Source organism: Photinus pyralis, unplaced genomic scaffold (assembly GCF_008802855.1).
Source record: "Photinus pyralis isolate 1611_PpyrPB1 unplaced genomic scaffold, Ppyr1.3 Ppyr1.4_LG5, whole genome shotgun sequence".
NCBI lineage: Eukaryota > Metazoa > Arthropoda > Insecta > Coleoptera > Lampyridae > Photinus > Photinus pyralis.
The window spans coordinates 6229649-6235381 of NW_022170596.1; the positions used below are offsets into that span (position 1 = coordinate 6229649).

At 37.6% G+C, this 5733-nt stretch overlaps 1 long non-coding RNA gene across 1 annotated transcript; it reads right to left on the reverse strand.

Annotated features, from left to right (window-relative positions):
* Positions 1-431: 431 nt before the first annotated feature.
* Positions 432-1316, reverse strand: LOC116171690. Its single transcript, XR_004145493.1, has 3 exons — positions 1050-1316; positions 829-1004; positions 432-778 (listed from the first exon to the last, which is right to left on the reverse strand). It is a non-coding gene; the product is annotated as an uncharacterized LOC116171690 (long non-coding RNA).
* Positions 1317-5733: the final 4417 nt, after the last annotated feature.

The following is a 5733-nucleotide window of genomic DNA, read 5'->3' on the forward strand; positions in this document are numbered from 1 at the left end:
CCAAGAATGCAACTTTCTAACAAACAAGCAGTTCTCTTGTTCAAGATCAGAAAAGGCGGTACTAACGTTAAACTTACTTACAGAATCAATCTGAATTCTTGTCTGTAATATGATGTAACTGTTAAACAAATTTCCTGAAATTCTATGGTTCAACATTTAAGGGTGCACCATCTTATGGAAGTTACCTTGGTTATTTATTTTACAAGATTATAAGGCACATACCTAAAAATCTAGGTAAAGTCGCAACCATCCATCCATTTCCATCCTATCGTCTGTTATGGATCCTCAGAAAATAATTAAGAAATGGACGCGAATTTTGGTATTTTTGGGCTCCAAGGAGATCCATCCTGGTGGCGCAGGAAGACCGACAGTGGCACCAAGGGTGCTGGTTTGAATTCGGGTTCAGGCATGGATATTTGTAAATGTTGTAATGATGTGAAATGTTATAAGATTAATTTGTAATTTGATTCCTGTAGGAATTGGAAATTAATCTAGATTTCTATCAGGAGAGGGCGGTAGTTTCAAAGACGTCATGTTTGTGGACATTCCCACCAGTACGATTACCATCACCATTACATTCCCACTTCCTTCCACAGACTATATAAACAGAAACCAGACCAGAAAGGGGACTCGTCTTAGAATTGTTTTCCTGATCCTAAGAAATTCTTTCCTGTTTCCTGGTCAGACGTTAGCGATTGTAAATCGCGCTCTGACACCCGCCCTGTTGAATAATTTACCTCAGACGTGCCGGTTGTAGTACCGCGCTCTGAAACCCTTCCTGAATTAAAAGTGTACGGCCGTATAGCCGTGCCGTTAATTTGGGGTTACCTGACTATCCAGTACAAAGAGGTGCAGGTCGTATGACCGCGCTCTTCCTGTTACCATCCGTGGAAAAAGTATACGGCTGTATAGCCGTGCTCAGAATTAGGTTATCCCTGTGGTGAAATTTCGGTAGACGCTGCGAATGTAAATTCGCGCTCGACTGGAACCAGCCTTCCTGTAATCTACCCCGAATATTTTTGTACTTGAGCGTCTAACGTAAAACTTACTTGATTTATATTGATCCCGTGTAAAGTTGAATCATAGAAGTGGTCTTTGAAACTACCTACCTGTTGTTCATACTGGAAGCTAACGTGATATCAGTTACAGGTTAACAAAACTACCACGAGTGTCAATTGTCCCGGTCGACCCCTCCTACTTGGGTCGCATTCAATCATTTTTAGTTTTCTTTATTTTGTACATATATTTGTTTAATTATATTTTCTTGAAAAAAACAAGGTTTTAGTTTATTAAAAGTGGAGACCTGATATCTCCGGCTGTAGAGCTACGCAGCATCTCCCGGTGAACCTGAACCATAGGCAACCAACCATACAGTGTTGTATGGGTGAACAGGAGGGGGTTTAGGAACGGAAGATTTTTTGGAGGTCCTTGGGTTACCAATAGGCAAAGGGTAGTTTGTAACCCTTAGGACCGTTACAATGTATAGTGAGTTTGGTTTGTATCGCCGCCCTTGGGTGAAACCCCGCCCACATAAAAATAGAAACCAAAAATCAATAAATAACCTGAAAAATTCCGGGACAAAGGACAATCTTTCACGAGATGGCATTTTTACGTAGTTTTGTGTGTTTTTATTGCATTAAAATGCGGAAGAATAAAGAGAGGTAATATAAGGTTTCATATGTTACGCTGCGAAGTTCCTTCGAGAGGGAGATACGTAAATTTCTGCTATATCAACGTTCTTTTGTCAACCACTTGAATCGGCACACCGATGAGATTATCTCCGCAACTGCTTAGCATAGAAAGAAGGGATGAGTTTTTGAACAAAATTATTCATTCTGGTTTGAGTGGTCAACCAGGAATATTCTGGTTTAGTTCGTTCTTTTTGCATTCCGTAGCTTATAGCTCTGGCATATCAACCAAGAAAAAATCTCTGCAATTCATTTGCGAATGCGCAATGTCAGATATCTTATTTGTGGCGATATTTTTTTTGAAATATTAACCAAAGATTCTTCTATTAAAGGCAAACATATCGTATATTTTACACTTTAGGTGTGCGCATGGTAAGTTTATTTATTTATAACAATATTTATGCCTTGAAAATGTGTGTCAGTTTTTTTGACAATATTGCTATGTACCCCACTCTTCAACAAACAGGCGCACTAACACAAAACAAAAAAATCAAGCTAATGATGCTTCAGAAATTCACTTCTTTAACTTCACATAAGACGCGATTTAGACGACATTGACTTCCTAATTACAATTATAGTATTAGCCCTTTGATGTTGGACAAAACTCCCTTTAACTGATAACTTGAAAACTTTAAAGAAACGCTTCTCTTCAGCGAATAAAGGCTCGATAACAACAGCACTTCGACTAAACTCCTTCGTAAACATGAAAACACGCATCCGCGTTACTCAACTTTAAAATGCGGCATTGCCCCAAAACAAACGGCTACGTTTCAAACGTCGATCACCAAAAAGCCTCGATTAACGTCCGGTTTGTTTATTTAAAACCATCGTGTCGTTCCATTTACCTGCTTTTCTTCCGTCGCCCTAGAATAATCGACACATGTGTTAAACTTCGGTCATAACACGTGTGCTTATCTTGAAACTAATTAACTTACGCAGCGATAAGGGCCTTTACCGCAAACGACGAGAGGTAAATCTTTACAAAAGAATCAACTTAATTTTTTAACACACAATTCATCTTTACAATAAAATAAAAAAGGCGATTACTCAAACAAAATTAACATAGTTAAATAATTCTAATACAACACAAGATTGACTTAGACTTCCAATAACATTATTATTATTTAAGGCCAAAATAATAATTGAAGTTCACATAGGTACAAGGTGACCCATCCAGTACTGCAGGTGCAGATGCCCAACAAAACGCATGAGCTAGTTTACACATCAATATTTATGGCAATAGTGGTCCATACACAGAAAGTCATTGCATCATGTTTACTTGGCATCACTATAGCAAACTCTCCGGTTTAATTGCTCTCCATCACGGTATTAGTTAAGGAGTCACGCTATTTTGCCGTTAGGTATCCAAAAAAGTTGCTTTGCGTACAACTTACCAAGAGACTCGCGCGACATGCACAACAAGAAAGATCTAAGATACAATATATGGCTAGTCGTATACAGAAAAAAAGAGGAGAGGGTTAAATTTAAATTACTGTATTACTTTTGAAATTGAGTTCTTCCTCGAGAACATTCCTTTAGTTTCCATTTTTATTATATTATGCTTAATATAAAGTGCTCTCACATTTGCTCTTTAAGTCTTAAGTATTTGCTTATACTTACAATGAAATACCGTCGATAAAAAACTCTCGCGTAGGTAGATTGAATGTCGTTCAATTTTATTTTCACAAAAGTTACGACCCTCTATAAAATAGGACTTCCCAATACCAAAGGAACATTAGTTATTCACACATAAAACTGATCATATAAAATACTAGCTACAAAAACATTATGGCAGATATTTTAAGGGAAACTTTAAGCTCCTTATTGAATGTAACTCAATTGTTTTTATTGGGCCGTTTCATCGATATATACGCTCGGTGGATATTAACGCAACATTGACTCACCGTGCTTTTATATGTTCGAGGAAACAAACGACCCAACTTTAAAATAGCGTAAGGAACGGAATTTTACGCTAGTTAAGGACTAAACGAGCTGCCACAAAATGTTTAGTTGTATGACATATACATTCTGATTAATGTCATTTAGTAAAGTACTTCCGCTTTGTTGTGCATATTTGAACGTTATAGCGGCGTTTGTACATAAACCACTGTCTTTTATAGGGGTAGATCTCGTCTAGTTATTTTAAAGTATCACTTTGACTACGCCCATGTTTGTAGTTTAACGACTCTCGAATGTTTTTCTTTGAAAATTAGGAAACGTTATTCGAAAGGATCCTGAGCGAACCTAAAAAGATGTTAGCGTTCGGTGAAATAGTGAAATGTTACAGAGTGACCCGCATAATGCTTTTTGGAGGTCCCCTTCAGAAAGGTATGTTGTTCTATACTACTCCGGTATTTACCTTACGAATTAGGAAAACTGCAGGAAAACCTAATTCGGAGTAGCCGGTAGAATGCTCGAAACTGATCCCATCCCACAGATGACAAATTCCTACCTCAGCCCAGGTTCGAACACCCGACCTACGGTTTTGCAGCCTAACGCTCAACTACTGAGCTACAAAGCCGATTATCGAAATTGCGGTTAATCCCAAATCCATAACCACATTTAAGGTCAAAATAAAAATTGCAGTTCACATTTTATTAGCACCATGGTCTACTAACTGCCATCCTCGGATTATACATGTGGATGATATTGAGACTTCTATCTTACACGTAGGTATACATGCCTTCCGCTGTAACCCTTTGGTACAATTCTAATGATGAATATTATTTTTCCTAGAACTTAAGTTTGGATTTATCTCTTAATTGATACCAAATTGATTTAGAAAAATAATCTACCTCTATTTTTGTTGGTCTAAGAACGTGCGCTGCTAGGATAGTTTTGTTTCTCTTTTTGTTGTCAACTGTGTTATGTATATAATTGGTTGTAATTTTTATTATCGGAAGATTCGCCTTAAATAGGACGTTAACAAGAAAAGCGTCTCTTTTAGCCACAGTTTCGTTGAAGATTTATTCGCTTCTTGCGAGTTCCATCATTGATTTACGGCCAGTTTATTATTCATTTGAAGCCACAGCCAGCATCGAAAGTTTTCGTTCAATGTGAGATTGAAGATTGAAGAAGTTTCGTTTGTGAAGCCATAGGCCGAATTATTTTTCTACGTTTGTTCGTGCATAGTACAACCACGAAGTTTTTTTTATGTCTTACCGGCTGGAGGATTATATAAAGTTTCGACCATCAAAGGTGCTGCTAGGAGAGGTGTTTGTCGGCCCTTCCTAAGTTTGTTTTCAACGTGACTCAGTTTGAAGTTGAGTTTTATTGTGAACGCCCTTGTCTACCCGAAGAGAAGATGCTGCGATAACCCAATGTCGTGAGTGTAAAGTGCGTTCATTGAAAATTCTAATTGTTTTTGTGTACTGTGTACGGATACCTTTTATTTGGATTACAATTCCCGGACAAGTAATGTAAGTAGTTCAGTCTATCTGTGTACCATTTTCCTTGTGTGTGTTAGGATTAAATCGCACTTTTGTAATTGTCACATTAATTTTTCGTGTGTTTCATTCTAACGACTCCACTTCTAATTTACCTGTGTTTTCATTGGATGCTTGCCCAAGGTCTATTTTAACGGATCAAAAGTTTAAACTTCAGTTTGGAGTTTAAGGTATTAATTGGTCTGACCCTCTGTATGTTAGAGGTTAACAGGTTAACTGAGAGCAGAGTCAAATCTCTCCTCTGTGCTGGGGAGAAATCTTGTCCCGTGTTAAATAACAAAAGTAAAGGGCTAGCTAGGGTTTTGAATAGGTGTTTTGTGTATGGTCTTTCTGGCCTACGGACCACTGCGCACAGCATATATTTTTTAATTGTTGACGAATAAATAAGATTTCCTTTTGCCTACCCCTATCAGAATATGACCTCGACTACGATTTTAAAAAAACCTTTACAATCTTTTCTCCATATTCGGTACTCCTGCATATATTCATTCTGACAGAGGAACATCATTTCTCTCGAAAGATCTAATTAACAACGGAACGGTATAATGGAATATTATGGAAAACCATGTCAATGGCTATTAGAATAAGGGATTAGACAC